We start from the raw sequence: 17853 nt of genomic DNA on the forward strand, positions 1-17853 counted from the left end.
TGATACCATGATGGATAGTAAAGGATTCTCTAATCCAGCAAGCAATGTTGAGGTTAGACAAGGACTCCTAATGGGTGGTCAATTACCAGAACAAGACCTCTTAAAGGTAGATTCCTTGTGAAAAGTCTTTAAAATGGGACTGGATGTCTTTCTTAAAGATGAGTTTCAGTTTTATCAGTCTTATGATTTGAACATCGCAGTGGAAATTTTTGCTATATCAGAAATCAAAAAAATTATTACAGAGATATGTTGTAACCTTAAAATACACAGACCTATGGCATTCACCTAAGGAGCAGAAATGGTAGCAATGTATCTAGCTACAAAAGCTTTTTTTTCCAACATGAAACAGATATTAAACAAACAAACAAACAAAACCACCAACAACAAAAACAAAACTAAACACACACACACACTCAAACAAAACACATGAAAAAAAAAACCACACCAAAAAAACCCAAACCCACCACAGGAGAAATATATACATCTAGGTAAACAAATGTTCATGTACACACACAAACATGCATATATATATATCCACACATAGACAGAAATATATCAGAGAATCTGTGGATATACTTTCTTCAAGAATTACTGCAAGAAAGGGAAAAAAGTAACCTCAGAAATCATCATCATAAAGGAAGGACGGATAGATACAGGGAGCCTATGAAGAGTGTTGAAGTTTATTATAAGGTTCATTGAATAAAAGGGAAAATATTTCTTAATTTGGGTTTTGATTTCTTTACTTTAAAAGTACATTGATATTCCTGTGGGAGCTTTGATACTCAATGCTTCACAGTCCAGTATGAATCCTGAAGTTAAGAGTATCTTGTAAAGAAAAATCAGGTGGGTTTTGCCAATGGGTGTAACTTGCTTCTAACCCCTTCTTTATAATACTTATTTCCAGGCTTTTGATAAGTCCTAGTTTAACAGAGATATTTTTGTTTCTAAAATGTATACCAATTAAAATATATATTATATTATTGTGGAACAGTTGAATCTCCACATAAAAAAATCTCCACAAAAAAAAAAAATCTCCAGTATAATTTTCTTTTTTTTAGCCTTTTTAACCCATAAAACTGCTCAGCTTCACCAGCCCCATTAAACATACATTTTTGTATGAAAGCTATTGACTTGCCAATTCATTATTGCTAGTAGAGTCTTGGTAATATCAACACAGAAACAATAATAAATTACCAAGAAATGGAATTCTTCTTTGCAAGGCAGATGATACTGTCTCCACTCTTCTTGAGCACTTTTGGGTTTCCATCAAAAGCAAATGAGCAGTGGGTTCTGGGTCAGGCCCAATGATCCCGAGTGCTACAGGGAGAGGGCCAAGTGTTGGTTTGCATATGATGTGGATAATTGAAGAAGACCAGTCCCTTGAGCACTTGTGACTGAATTGCCAGCTGTCACAGGCTCCTGAAATTAAGGTAATACTGAGAGCCACTAAGGTAATTAAGAGTCAGAGTCCAGAAATGGAAAGGAAAACGGACTGAGAAAACAAAAGCTATTGCTATTCACACAACAGCAACAACAAACCAGATCTCCTCTGGAATTACGGTGACATTAAGGATAGCTACGTGTTTCAGTCACCACACAAAATAAGGTAGCACACCGCAGGCAGTTCACTTTCACCTTGATCCCCATAACAACTGTTCTATAATAAATGAACACATTACATGACAGTAAGTCATCCTCCAAGCAACTTTGCTCCAGGCACACACTCAGCAAGGAAATGCAAGGTCTTTCAATTAACTTCATTTAAAAAACTGCTGTTCTATTAAGTTCCAGTTAGTGGCACTTTAATTCAAGGAAGTTCTTTGAAGGATTTATTTTTTTGATACATGTTTCAGGTATTTCAGTAAAAAGCTCTCTGGGAGTTCATGTCATGTTAACTGCAGATTAAAAGAAGTGAATTGGCAGTGCCAAAGCAGACCATTTTTATTAAATTAATTTCTAAACACTAGGGAAACTTCAAAACAGATGGAACAGACTAAAAGCTAAGGCAAATCCCAATCCTTAAAAAGCCTGTCATTAAAATTGCCACAATATGCTTAATTTCCAGTGGTCCCCAATTCATTTACTATGTACAGTCCTGTTTCCTATATGCCCTGTCACACACGTGGGACCATACACCACTTGAAGCTGGATCTGTTATTCTAAGTGTAGTAACAATATCTTTCAGATTTTCTATTTTAGGATTTCTTGTAGTGTTCATTGCTGTTATATTACAGTGATAGATACTTGTCTAAGCAAGTGAGGCAGTGCAACCTTACAAAGTGATTCATCTTACCAAAGTCACTCATCTCACCCATCCTATGTGTTCTGTGTCTAAGCTAACTATCCTAACGTACCCAGGACTGAAACCCAGCCAATGAAGATGTCTAACCTGCTCAAAAATCCTATGATGGTTCACTTTCATGACTTAGTCATCTAAATTCTACACATCCTATCTGTAATGCCCTGTTTTATTCTGCTCAGTTTATCAGCTGAACAATCAGCTAATTGGTAAAAGCCAGGTCAAACCCAGAAGCGTCTATGACACCTGATACTGTTAAGACACAAAGCTTGGAGACTTTTCATACAAAGGACTCAGTTCCAGTGGACGGATTGGATCTCACACTTATATATAGAGATACGATTCCCATTAAGATAAACGTGGTTTTTTACATTTGGGGAGAGTGAGAAACTCTTGTGGATATGCGAAGGATGTTAATTCTATATGAGTTCTGTTTCTTACTAGTAATTTTTAATTTTAAATTTTAAAATTTAGTAAATTTTAATTTAGTGGCCAATTTTCTTCAAATTTCATAGAATATTCAACACTGACTGCAAAATTTTCCTATTAAGAAATAAGGAGAAGTCCTCTCAAAATTTAAAATAGTAGAAATCTCTAGAAAGAGGGAAGTCACTCCCTTTCCTTTCATTTCCTTTGGAATAAATTTAAAGTGAATCAAAATATGATAATAAAGTTACACTCTGTAAGTCAGGCAACTGATGATTTACAGAAGTTTCCCACATTCTTTTCCAGACAGGCTTTTTTTTTTCCCTGATAAAGTACTGCAGCCATCCAGGAAAGAATTTATATTCCACAGAAATATCAAAGTGCCAAGTATCCGCTTTTTCCTTTGCCCCTCTTTTTATTACAAAGGCATTTTAGTACTGCCTTTTTCCCATCTTGGTTTTCACACTTAAGAAATACAACTAGCTTATAAATTAATCCCTTTGTTTATTATGGATTAGCTAATTTGTTAGCATATTAATACCCTTTGTTCATACTGGCAGCTACTGGCTGGTAATGGAGAAATTACTGAAAATAAAGTAAAGCTATCAAGCTCAGCTTCTGGTAAAAGACAGGAAAATAACATCTTTCCCCATCATATGAACTGAAAACAAGCTGCAAATATAATGCAGAATCTCTTAAATGGGCACATTGAAAATGCTGTTCCACTTGCAAAATTAACTCTGAAGCAATTGAAGGTGGCTTTCAGTGGCTCACAGTCTGCTGGTCTAATTGATGCAACCAATGATAATCACGGCCCGTCTGCTCCCTCGAGTCCCTTCTGCGGCTCTCGGCAGGTTCAGCTGCAGCGTACACAGCCTCCGGGGCGCCCAGCGTCTGAAGGGGGTGGAAGCTGTTTGTTTGCTGCATTACGTTCTGCTGCCAGAGAAACCCTACACAATTACGTATCTCAAAAGCTACACTTCTGTACACAAGGAACATATAAAAGGACATTGGGGGGTGGGGGTGGGGTGGGGGTGTGTGTTCTACTTCTCTTTCTTTCTTTCTTTCTTTCTTTCTTTCTTTCCTTTTCTTTCCTTTTCTTTTCTTTTAAAAAAAATCTTTTCTGTTTGTGGAATAAGGAAATACAGGTTTCATAACAGCCCTGATGGCGTGTGACACAGGGTAAATAGGCAGCATTCCAGGCAGGTTATAAGCTTGTCCAAATCTACAGTAGGCACAGAAGTTGCTCCCTCAAGGTAGCCGCCATGCAGCCTGACGCAGCCCGATGGAACTGTTCCTACACATGAAGGTTCTCACACACCCACCAGATGATGCCGACTCGGACTCCATGTAACTGTCAGGCTACTCCATACTGCGTGACCTGGGAGTGCTTACCCAGACCCTGGGTTTGGATGTTCTGTGCCCTACATGATTTAAAGTTTGGGGAAAAAACCAAACCCCATCCCTTTCCTCATGCTCATTTTTCCTCAAGAAAGCAAGCCAAGTACTTTTTATCAAAATATTTCACCGTTTAGCTTATACCAAATATATCTCGGAAGGTATATTCTTCTGAACAGACAAAAAATACTGGATTTTTTGCAAGACTTGAGGGGTTACAGGATAGAATCAGAAGAGATTTGCCTGACACAAAACCAATTATATGCCTGTCAGCAATATTTGCAAAATGTTCTGCCCTGATCTATAATTCATTTCAACATTGCAAATATAAAATCTCTCCCTCTCTTACTGCTTTCACCAAGTACAAAACCAATTAGAACTCTGTGGAGGAATCCAGCCTCTGAGGTTAGTGCAGGTGAATTGTATGTTTTGATGCATTAGCTGAAATATTAATGTAGCAGAAATAATCACATGACTCACTGAAGGCTGAGACACTAATTGTGTCTTGCATCTTTATATACGGCCAACACTATTTAAAAGGACAAAGAGCGTGGCTTAGAGGGGGCAGCAGCCCTTATGGGGGAAACGGGAAGCATCTCCCATTTCAAATGGACCTGCAAGGAGAGCTTGCCTTTGGAATTGTTCCTACCACAGCAAAAGGTTAGCAGTTTTGTTTAGAGCTAGTCAGAGGTTTCCCAGGGAAACAAAGTCCATCAAAAGTGCTAGCTTTTTGAGCTTCAAATTATTAGTTTGATCAGCTGTGTTTGTTCATCTGTGCCCGACTCGAAAGATTTATTCTGCCGAAAGATCTATTTTAAACACTGATGAGAGAATCTGCATGTCTACTTCCAAACTGTTCATCCAAACCTCCTTTTATGGTCAGCAGAGAAACTGGTATGTATTGGAAATTATTTATCCGCACGGTTTTAGCCCTGTAGGAGGACTGGAGTAAGGTCCCACTCTTCCTTGTTTTTCTCCACTGACTGTGATGGAAACATAGACATTTGGTTTGCATGTAGGCATCTACATTTCATCAGATGAATCATTCCCCTAAAGACTTATCTACTGTCTCTTCTCAGTATATTCTTGCCCTTAGATTAGTCTGGCCAATGTGAAATTACTACTGAAGTTATAGGGAACTTGTGTAATTGCATCATACACTTAAGAGAAGCCCTGCAGTGAAGGACAAAAATACAAGCGTTTCTGTCAGTGGATCAACGAAGTAAAGACTGGAGACTGTACTATTTGCTGCACTGACCCTCAGGAATCTAGCAGCCAGTTGCACTTTTGCGTTGCATCGCAAGAGCCCCGTGATCACATTAACTCGCTAATTATGCACAGCCAATTGTGCCCCAACTCACTTTTTCCTTTGCAAAGCCAATCTAATCTAGACTTGAGAACAATGATCCAAATTATTCAGGCCATCCAGAATCAGAAATTATTTTAATATAAAAGGAAGAGGAAAATCACATTTTCCCAGGGATAACCGATGAAACCTACGGATGTTCATATTCTATTAGTGTGTGCTGTGACGCTTCCTAGGTGTGGAGATGCAACTTGGTGGAAGAACATCTGATTTCTAACACCTACTGAAACTCTTCCTTAATCTGCACTGATAAGAAATCCACTGAAAAGAGGTGTTTATTCTCTGCCATGTGAAAGGTCTGCATGCTCCATGCTTTCAGTGCCCTCTCCTCATGTGAATTCTGCTCAGATCAATCAAATACCTGTGGAAACTATTTGCATGGTTCACTCCTTAGCATTCCAAGCTGTTCGAAAGCGAGCTGGGTGATTCTGTAAATGCTTGAAGTTTCAAAGTTTAAGGTATAAATTCATTTTTTCTTAAACCATATTGAAGAGAGTCTTGATTAACACAGCCACAGGAAAACAAGAATATGGTATATTAGCACTTAGGGAGCTGATAGATTCTGGTCTTAACATATTGAACTCTGTTGGATCATCAGAATTCTGCCACTGAATAATAAAAAAAAAGGAGATAAATGAGGTAGTGCCATTGCACTAACGGCATTGGATTCAGCTAGGCTAGCTGTGGAGGAGCTGTCCCAGCGCTGCTGTAGCTCAGGATAGAGTAGATTACTCCCAAACAGTTGCCTTACCAGTGTCAAGCTCAGCAGGACAGAAAGGTGTCAGAAACGTCTTCTCCATCCTTCAGTCAAGTTGCACTCTAACACAGTAAAGTTTCTAGTCCACAATAATTTCAATATATCTAAGTTTTCACTTACAGAGGCTGAAGTGTCCAAAAGCAATGTAGCTTTCCTGAAAAAGCAGGATGAAAGCATTCAGTGCTCCAGAATTCATGGTGGTATTGAACTAGAGTGTCACCTTACAACTGCAAATGTTAGAACTGAACAAGATTTGCACTGCAACTGCACATAGTTTCTGTCGATAGGTCTCATGTGCTGCTGGTAGTAGATATGTACATGGATTAAGATGACTCTGCTGCCTCCTGCATCAGCAGTTCCATTTGAGACAGTTAGTTTGAATGACACCAAGTAACTATAGTCCTGACCTTCAGCTTGTGTAAACTGGAGGAAAAAGTGAATCTGCTCTACAACATGAGAGTACATAAGCGGTGATCATATAGAAGTAAAAGAAACTAGTGTGAAAACAATGCAAGCAGTAGTACCTTAGGAAAGCATTATTCTTCCAAGTAGTTTAAAAATGTAGAAGAGAATAATTTGCTATGGGATAACTATGTTGGAGTGTAATTTCTACTTTTGTGTAAGTATTATAATTATCATTATAGATTACACATAAGCTTGGTGGGCATTGCATAATTATCTCCTTAAAATGTAAACAAATATCTGCCTAAGCTGCATTCACAGCCCTTTCAGTTTCTATAAATACTCTAATGACAGCAGAAGTTAATTTAAGCAAATCTAGCTGCCTATCTGGAGTTACTGTTGTTCCAAAACTTTCGTTGTGGAAACCTAGTTCAAAAAGTTACACCCACATAAATATGCTGAAAACACAGCCACTATATACAATAAGAATAGATTTAATTTTTTAATATTCCCAGGGAATATCTAGAGTGAACAAAACAGACTAAGAATCCTTTCATAAACCAGACTGAGCCTGTGTTTTAAGCTCTACACGAGCCTGACTAGTTGCTATGTCCAAACACAAAGCTTCAAGAAATGCCTTTGATTCAGATAGTCACTCTTCCCCAGCACCTCTCTTGTTTCTAGGGTGACACCCTTCCCCGGCCGCAAACCATTTTCCCTTAGACAGTCTAGTTCCACCTTGCAGTGTATTGTTTATGTGGATCCAAGTCTTTCTACTCACGAGCATCTTTCTCTTTTCCTGTTTTCACTAAAACATACATGTGGAGCCTGAGGGCTGCAAGCTGAAGAGACCATTGCATGGTTCGCATTACAGGGTACTTGCCAGCCAGAAACCGAGCTCTGTCAGAGCCAGATTTGCCTCAGACACCTTGAACTGAGCAGTTGGTGGGTAACACTGAGGCATCGTAGTTTCAGCTGGGATAGAATTAATTTTCTTTTTAGTAGGTGGCACAGTACTGTGTTTTGGATTTATTATGAGAATAATGTTGATTACACACTGATGCTTTACTTGTGGCTAAGCGGCGTTTACTCTAAATCAAGGGCTTGTCAGGTTTCCCCATGCCCTGCCGGGGAGGGGGTGCACAAGAAGCCGGGAGGGAACAGAGCCAGGACAGACCCCCACCAGCCAGAGGGATGTCCCACCACAGAAGGGCATGCTCAGGACATCAAGGGGGGGGAGCTGGCTAGGAGCCAACAGCTGCTGCTCAGGGACTGCTGGGCATCGGGTGGTGAGAAATTTTACTGTGCATCACTTGGGGTTTTGGTTTGGTCACTTTCTTTTTCCCTTGGATTTTATTCCACTCTCTCTCTTCCTTATTGTTGTTGGCTTTGTTATTATTCTCACTTTATTCCAATTATTAAACCGTTCTTATCTCAATCCACAGGTTTTATTTTTTTCCCAATTCTTGTCCCCATCCCACTAGGGGCAGGGGGTGTGTGGGCAGGGTAGCGAATGAGCAGCTGTGTGGTACTTAGCTGCTGGCTGAGGGTAAACTGCAACAGAGCACTAGTGCTGTTGAATGAGATATGCAACGTAAAATAAATGTAAGAAATTAGCAATCTTGTGATATTTTAAAAGAAAGAATAAGTTACTTCATCTCAAGCTGATAGCTGATTGCATTGCTTGCAGAACATGGTGATTTTGGTCCTGTGACTTCTGTGCATGTGGTTTGTTAGCATGTTGCTTCATCTTTTCAAACCGAAGTACTACCTACTCCTATTGCGGAACCCACACACACCCCTCAACAAATCTGGTACCCTCTTATGCACCTTCGCACTTTGTGTATAATGAAATAAGAAGATACTATAAAAGAAATAAAAAGATAGTAAATCTTGAATATTCATACATTATTATCTCTTCCATTTTTGTTTTTTTACTGCATGCATGAAAATGTGTATGCTTATTTCCTTTTTATTTCATATTTGTGCAGAGTGGGTCCAATGACTCACTGCTCCTATGCAGTAAATTCAATGTTCTTTATGTTTCCTACTTACCACACACGCACACACCAGCTGCCTAACATATACGAAGTAGATCTTAGATGCATCAATCCATTTTTCTGTATCTAAAACTGATCTGCACATATTGAGTGGCTATTTGTCCAAGATCTCCGGGTGTCCAGCAGCTCAATCATAGCTTACTTCAGACTTCAGGAAATCCTAGGCAGGTGGCTGAAGTTTTCCTAGACAGAATTTCTGACAGAAACAGAAGGTGTTGCCCAGACATCCTAACTCCTGGCAGTACAAATGATGTTCACAGATGTAGATACAGAAATTATATAAAAATCCAGAGTCACATTTTAATATATAGTATCCTTTAAAGGTGACTCACACTAGGGAGTCTAGAAAAAGTATCCAGAAAATGTTCAACAGCCTATACCAAGAGATGCTTCTGTGAAAAAGACAGGTAAAAAATACTGCATCCCTCTTGCATAATGCCTGGAATGCTAATTGTAAGTAAATTTTGAAAAGAAAGAATTAGCAGCTGCTTAGGAGCTAGAAATAATTTTTCTTATGAAGTTATCTTTGTTATATATCCAAAAATAACACAATGATTCTTTAGCTATTCCAAGCTATAGACAATTGTTACCATGTGTTTTCCTTTAATAAGCATCATAACATCTCATCCAACTTTAGCTTTTTCATGGAGGATCTCATTTTCCCTGTCTTAGGCCAAGGGTTCTATTGTTCTCATTAACTACCAGAACAATTAAAACATTTACAAGTTTAACTCTGAAGTATATTTTAGTCTATCTTTTGTAAAAAATGGACCTTCAAACCAGTCCCTCATGCACAAGATTATCAGCTGAATTAGGTGCATTTCAGGTGACAATGTGTCTATGTAGTTCACAGAAATTACTTAGGCCAGACCTACTACACAGGTTTCCAGATGAAAAATTGTTGTCAAATGGACAAAAAAGAGACAAAATATAAACTCGATGAAAAAAGAGACTTAGTGAAAAAACCTGCATTGGTCAAAATCAGAACTAGAGAAATAACATGTTTCTGGAGTTTCACAGTTTTCTGGAACAAAAGCACCCTAAAACTTTTGTTTGGGTCCTTTAGAAGTATATCTTTAAAAATGAAGGTAACTAAAGTGAGGGTTTGGGAAATTTTCTAGGTCATCATAAAAGGACTGATTTGACTTAAAAAGAAAAATCCTGTTCATTTTCAATTTGGGGAAAAACTTTATTTCAAATTGCTTTTCAGAACAAAGCATTCGAGTTGAAGTGCTAGGGCATTTTGATCTAGAAGTTTTTAAAATACAAATTGGGTGTGGGGGAGGGATTTAATCTCCTTCCAGCCAAAACTGTATCACAAACTTGACATGAATTCACAAAATGTTTTGTTTGACACAAATCTTTCCATCAACATAATCTGTGCTCTTGAATCAAGAGAAAATCATTTTGACTGAGATAAAAATGCTTGACCTCCATGAAATGATCTGTAATGTGTTCAAAACAGAAGTATGACAAGACTTACTTTCATTTTTCTACTAAGTCATCATTCTCGTTAAATTCATGGGTACTGCAGGTCACAGACATAATAAACATTTTGACCTCATCATCATCTTGCTTGGAATTGAAAACACTATGGGTATTCAGACCTAGAGTGTATCCTAGAAGATGCTTCAGGGCTGACAGTCAAGACTTTTTCCTAATCCGGAAACAAAAATGTGTCAAGATTTTTAATCAAACCAGAATGATAAGTTCTGATTAGATACAAAATTATAAATCAAAGTGGAGGCCAGTCTGGGAGTTTGGCTTTAGCTTGGCATCTAATATCCAAAATCTCACTAGATACTGGATAATGTGTTCAAAATTCTCTATGAAAAACAAGCTATACTTCATATACACAATTATCAGGGGAACAATCATGCAAGAATAACATGTATACACGGACAGCCAAATTTATTAAGAATTCTTTCATACTGAAATGTGCCCAGTAGAAGAAATGGTAGATAGATGACAGCAAAGAGAAAATAACTCAGAAGACAGAAAACTCTGAATATCCTAATCTTAGCTGGCAATTGCTGCTTTGGTTCAGTTTCTTTTATTAATGACTATGAAGATTTACCTTCATCTCGAAGGTCAGAGAAAGTAATTCTTTATAACAGATGTCTCTGAATATTTTGCTGTCATTACTGCATGGGTAGACAGTACATTTGTGAGAGTCTGCTGCTTTGTCACAGTTGGGATCTCTAATGCTAAGAAATACATTATCTCCATTTGTACTACACCACAGCCTATTATTACAAATTTTCAGCTACAGTTCAAGAAAGTGCATGCAACAGTGAACAAGAGGTTCAGAGGAACAGTTTTGATATATATAGCAACTGCTTTTCTTATATTTTATTTTGTGTTCTAGACAAATTGGAACATGACTGTCTTCCTACAAAATGCATATTATGAAGTTATAATATACTTCAGACTGTTTTAGGAACCCTTTCATATTAATAAAGTTTCAAGTCCTGGAAGCACTGCATCTGACTCCATAGTGTCTTTCAGACCAGGAGTTGAAAGCAAATTTCCAGACATAATTAAAGGCAGATGGACTTGAAGCTATCCAAGAGTCAATTGCCACACTTGTTTTATTAAACCTATCTGTAAAGAAAAGAGTTACATCATTAGAAATTGAGTAATCTGATGATGAAATACAACTGCCTGAATCTGTGTAGTTTACAGACTCTGCAACTGTATGTATAGAACATATCTAGCTTCCAGAGGAAAAACATGAAAATTTGTATATAGGAATAAGCTATAACTTCTTTTCTCATTACACCCTGACTTCTATTGTGGGTCTCCTTGCAGGTACTTGTATAATTTTAACAAAATATTTTTACATGAGGGGAATCAATTCTCACCTTCACCCTACCATGATTTATTAGTTCTTTTACAGGTGAATATGTAATAAAATTCATTAGCACTTTTGAATACGTGCTGTCATAGGCTAAGATCATGTATATACGTCAAAAAGCAGAAGGTAATGGTCAGTAAAATGCATTTAATAATCTTCAGTAACACTGACTCATCTCTAAAAATCACCTATTTGCTATTAGGTCTGCACATATCCCCAGAACTGACCTGAAGCAAACATGTAAATCTATCCAGAGTAGTTGAAACAGGTTGAGGACTAGGTTCTCACATTGTCAACAAGCCTGGTTCTCTAATAAGAGTTACTAAGTGAACATCTAAAGCATCTTCGTACCTGTCTCAATTTTCCTTTGCATCAGTAATGAGCATCTCCTCTTCACTGCTGCAAGGAGAGGTGGTACCTCTATAGCAATTCCTTCTACGTAGGAGCCACATCGTTCAAAAAACCTGAAGAAACAGGAAATTCAGTATAATTGTGCCATTAGAGCTCATCAGGAGTACGCTGTCCTCTAGCTCTCATCTGAACAAGGACTTTGCCCAACTCAGCATTTGTTTTACGGTGACTATATCAAGTTTCAAAATCTGTGTCTGTGACCTTTCCAAATAACACCAGAAAATTAAACTAACCTGGGAGGAAAGAAAGCAAATTCTTCTGGATTTTTTCTCTAGTCCATGGGATCAACAAATAGACAAAAATAAGAAACAACTTTAAGAACAGTGTTAATGCAATAACTTTTTCCTAATCAGTTCTTCATGGTATAAATAATCAGTCAGAAAACATCTGCTTTCCAGAACAAATGTAAATTAAAGATCAAATCAAACAGAACAGCCTTGTATAAGCTATTTCAGCTATTTCTTCTGCAAGTTAATAGATGAGAGAGATTGCTATGCTGTTTCTATTTTATGTACATGGGATGTGCAAGGAAATCAAGTGTAGAACCATCTAAATAATTAAATATGTCCATACATAGGCAAATATTGCTAACATTCTGCATGGCTTTCATCTGGGTGTCACATGATAACCATTTTGCTTAATCTTGCTACACATTCACAAGCCAGTTTGATTAAAATCAGCCAATATGTATGTTTTCATATGTGTTTTTAAATATTTCTTGGAGCTTTCAAGGTCTCACATGAAAGTGAAAAAAAAGAAGAAGAAAAAAATGTGATAGAAAAAAAGAAGAAAGAAGTGCTGGTAAGCCTTGTGTAACTCACACAGCAAATCAGAGAAAATTACCCAAATTGCCAACAGTCTTGTCATACTATACATGAAGGTACAGAAGAAGTATTAATGACAAACAGCAACAGCTTCTCCAGCAAAACTGCACATGACCATTATTGTTAATGCTGCTGCTAAGGCAGATGAGGCACAGTATCATCTGTGTCACGACCAAGTGTGGGCTTGTTTAACGGCAGCATGTTTGGGGCTCTGGTCAGCCTCTGCACCGACTGTTTGTACGGCACCTCACACGATATGGACTGTCACAGTTGTTCCTTAAGCATGCGGGGAATCAATGTGGTAATGTGGTTAGTAATAGTAATTAATAAATGAGCATCATGAGTAATATTTTACTGCTAAAAGAATCAACAATCATAATTTGTCATTGTGCTAATTATATTTCCACCACGACTGGTAGATAACTAGGGCAGAAAAATAGTCTGCAGCCTATATTTGATGAACCAAATCAATATATATCCTTTTATTCTGCACAGAATACAAAGGAGAGATTTGGTGGGAGCATCTTCTGACACACATTTCCCTGCAAAGTTTCAGGCCAGAATGGAGAAAAGATGACACTGTTTTGTATGGGTCTGAGGTTGCTTGGAAGTGCCTGAGGCAAGGATGCTCGAAGGGAAGCAGCTTTCAAGAACTTCCTGCAAACACAGTTTTGAAAAGGCTGTCAGAAACAGCATCCACACTATCAGAAAGGAACACACCTGCAGCTACTCCTACCCTTCCTTATACAGTAAGTATCGACTGCCACTTGGAGACAGTTAATCAACCAAAAGAGATATCAAAAAAATATACTGGAGAGGAAACCAGGGGTATGAAACGGGGAAAAGAAAGTTCAACACTTAATTCCCAATTCTCCGGTGCAATTTTGTGCTCCATGCATATCTATATAAATCTGCGCATGTACACTCATCTTCCCATTTTAAATTATCATGACAATAATCATGTGCATGTGGTCAAATGTGATACATACATGTTACTGGGAGGTTAATTAATCCACACAGAAAAATTGAGGCCTAAGTGAAATTTCTTGGAAAAATAGTTAAGTTTGACTACCCTCTTACTCTTCAGTCAGAATAACTTCTTTATCTTAAACATTATTTTAGTTCAGCAGCAAGTGCTAGCACTATAGTCTTGCCTCTTGGATAATACCTGAGGCAGATCAAGGGTGCTAGACCACGTCAGTGACAGCCTTGTAACCTTTGCAGCCTTCCACCAAGTTCATGCTGTAAAACCAGACTGGAGTGACTGGGAGTGTGGTTCATCAGTAAGAAATAAACCTTGCAACTCAGTGAAGCAGATGTGCTGAATGAAACTGCTGCTCGAGACAGCCATGTCCAGATGGTGATGATCTATACACTTATTTATATGTAGCCTCTCTCACTTCTGATTAGATTTATTAAGGTTTATTTTCCTTAAGGGGTTTTAAGGAGTGATTATGTTAGCAGCTCACCTTCATAAACAGTAGTTGAAAGCTTTTCCAACTATTTTTGCAGAAATTACAGGACATAAATATAAAAATGTACATAAAATAATTTCCCCCCACTTCTCTATTATATATATATATATATATATAATATATATATATATCTTATAACAAAATGCTTTGCTTCTTTTTTTAGTGATAAGTTTATTGACACGTGAACCCCAGCTCCTGTTAAATTTCTCATAAGAAAGTATATCCCATAAAATGGGAAACAAAAATAAGAAAAGACCTTTAAGTTAATTTTAAAGATTCCACAAAAAAGTCACAGCAGAAGTGGGTAGAAAACAGAAAGCAGATGTAATACTTTGCATATTCCTTAAAAGAATGCACATTCATAAACTAAAAATATGTATATCAACTCACAAAGCAATAAGTCACTGAAAGAGTGGTAACAGCCAATTTATTTTTCATTCAGCAAGCCCTGACGGGTACGTGGTTTATTCCTCTGGAAAAAACTACAAAAATACAGGTGTAAACACTAAAATGCACATCCAGCAGTACTTTTGGTTCCATTTTTCAATTTTAAAAGCTTTTCACAGAACATGTACATAGTTCCAGTGAGGTAAAACCTTTCAGCAGAGGACAAAAAATTGAACAAAAAGGGTAACTTTTCCAGATGTTGTCATGGCCAACTCAATTTAAATCTGATGTGATGATGGAAAACATCATAAGTTGTCCTTAATAAACAGTTTGCTGCTTTTCAGTTTCTTGAGGTTAACAACACATGGAAATAACATATTTACCCACTCTGAAAGTAGTATTAGAAATGCATCGGTGGAAGACTGCTTGGGGGGGGGGGGGGAGGGAATCACTATCTCTGTGTGCCATTTCACAGCTTCTTTCTCCTTTTCGTTCACCTTGAAACTTATCTGCTGAGACATACAAGTCTCTTAAGTCTCCCTTTAAAAACAATTAAAAGGCAGTACCCATCTTGAAAAGATGCTGAAAAATAGCTTATTGCAAACCTGAAGACAGCTTACAGACCTGAACTCAAAAACTCTGTTTTTTCCTTTTACGCAGCAATTTCTCTTTGAGATCTCTGTGCTTGCCCAACTCCTAACATATACATTATACAGTATCTATTCAATTATATCAATCCAAGTAAAATTAATCTCCACAAGTTGTACACAGCCCGTATGCATCTGCTAAATGCAAGGCCATATAGGTAAATATTTGATTTTAATCCTTTTAAATTTTTTCTACTAACAGAAAGGAAAAAAAAGTCAGATTAATTATTCAAATTCTCCTGTAACATTTAAAAGTAAATAATTTTCATCTGATCACATTACATTCTGGAATGTTTCCCTCCATTATAGTTCTATATAATATAACTGTAGATTATTCTCTTAGATACACCACAACACTGGAAAACTGAGGTTAGACACAGATAAAATCAATCTCCTACCTTCTATACTCTGAGATACTGTATGAAAGAATGTAAAGCAAGGCTGAGTCACTCAGAGATTCAAGTAACAATAACATGCTTTTCTTTGCATGTCTCTCTACTATTACTCAGCCCACAATACCATTGTTAAGAGAAGTCATTTGTATAACTTTGTACTTAACACCGTATGTTGCCTTTCAACAAATTTGAATGTAAAAGTAGATAATGATAAATTGCAATCTCCAAATCACTTTCTTTAAATGACTAGCTCCTGATTTCTGTAGCTTTTGAACACAGCTCCTTTGACAGTCTAAGTAGTCAAGGTAGCAAGCCATGTGAAATCTAAAGCTGAGGGTTCACAACCCCAGGGAAGCCTTGGCAGCCCATGCAAGAACTGAGAGCTGGTAAGTGAAATTGGTAAAAACCGTTATTTTTGTGAAGCAGCTACTATGAACCTGAGGAGTACATCTGCTTTAAAACAACATGAAAGGAGGAAGAAAAATTTAATTAAAGGGTTCAGAACTACCTGTTCTGAGCGTGGAAAACATTTTGAAGTAATAGTGTCACCCATAAAGCTGAATATCCAAAAAGCATAAAGCAGAATATCCAAAAAGTGGTTCAATTGCATTCAGTATGTGTGAGAGCTGCTGGTAAGGCATCGCAGAGGCAAAAAGACACTACAAGCTGTTTCCCTCTCCTGACTGGAGATGGAAGTAACCGGTTTGAACAGAGGTTATCAAACCTTGTTGGGAAAGATTAAACTGTGAACTGAAGGAAAAACAAGGAAAAGCACTGACTGCTCTAAGAACAGATGTCCTCCTTTCTCATCCCTCGCTTTATGATTTTACCCTGATAATTGAGAATATCATTGTTTTAATAAAATGTCATGGATAAGAGGAAATATATGTAGAGGTATTCCTATTTTTTTTAATTGCATCTGTGAGAGACAGATATGTTTGGCTGAGGAGGTTAATTTGTTTCTGAAGATGCTTCTGAGCCTTTTTAATCAGCTGCTAGCTGCTGGCAACCAAGAGAAGAGGGGAGAAGAATGTGGGTCAAAACTGAATTTTCTAACATTAAAAAAAGCCTTTTATGTACAGATTAGGGATGAAAATGAGGATCTCAGATTTCCACAGAAAAAAAGGAATAGAAACTGGAAATGCAGGGCAATAGGTGAATTATCTTAGTTTAGTTTTTTCAAACCAAGACAGGACAACTGTTATCCTGTGCTGGAGATCTACTTCTTGCCCCCGACTGTGAAAATCCCAGGAGATTTCCAGCAGCTGGAGAAGGCTGAGCTGTTTGCTACAAGTGTTTAATAGAGCCCCAAAAGCTGAACCAGTCAGACCCACGGCTTCTACAGCCGTTCAGCAGCAGAGGTCCTGGGGCTCCCAGGGTCTACAACACTGTCCCCCTAAGACAAAAGCACATGTCCAAGGCAGAATTATCAGATTTCTGAGCTGCTATCTCTGCAAGAGAAAAACACAGGCAACACACCACAGATAGCTCAGCCTGAACCAGCAGAGCTGGCTGATGAAAAGTGCCACTGAGCAGCATGACATTTACATTGCCACTGCAGTCCCACAGAGATACACCACTTAGTTGACTGCTCAGCAGACACCTCCTTTCCCCTTCCCACCTCCTGCTCTAGCTTGGGTGCATGAGGAGGCACGTCCTCGGACTTCCCTAAAACTTTCTCAGACTCACCCTCAAAACAGCTTATCAAGTACATCCTATAATGTAAGGATATAAGAAAATCTAAACAGACATCTGCATATACACCTTCTCCTGGGAATCACAAGGCAGACATAACAACAAAACAATGAAACAGCTTGGATACTTGTGCTGGGTCTGGCTGGGGCAGAGTTGATTTTCTTCCCAGTAGCTGGTGTGGGGCTGTGCTCTGGATTTGTGCTGGAAGCAGTGCTGGTGACACTGGGATGTTCCCTTGCTGCTGAGCAGCGCTGGCACAGAGCCGAGGGCTCTTCTGCCTCTCACCCCCCAGCGAGCAGGCTGGGGGGCACAGGGAGCTGGGGGGGCACAGCCGGGACAGCTGGACACAGCTGGCACAAGGAACATCCCATACCATATGGCGGTATGGCGTTGTGCTCAGCGTATAAAGCTGGGGGAAGGGGGAGGAAGGGAGACAAGTTTGGAGAGATGGTGT

At 38.3% G+C, this 17853-nt stretch overlaps 1 long non-coding RNA gene across 1 annotated transcript in view; it reads right to left on the minus strand.

Moving 5' to 3' along the window:
- LOC114017350 (uncharacterized) overlaps positions 1-12110 on the minus strand; it is a 32194-nt gene extending 20084 nt beyond the window's left edge. The window contains exon 1 of the long non-coding RNA XR_003562347.2: positions 11917-12110. This is a non-coding gene — a long non-coding RNA (uncharacterized LOC114017350). The remainder of the gene's footprint in view (positions 1-11916) is intronic.
- Between the last annotated feature and the right edge of the window lie 5743 nt (positions 12111-17853).

The sequence above is a fragment of the Falco cherrug genome, chromosome 1 (assembly GCF_023634085.1).
Source record: "Falco cherrug isolate bFalChe1 chromosome 1, bFalChe1.pri, whole genome shotgun sequence".
Classification (NCBI taxonomy): domain Eukaryota; kingdom Metazoa; phylum Chordata; class Aves; order Falconiformes; family Falconidae; genus Falco; species Falco cherrug.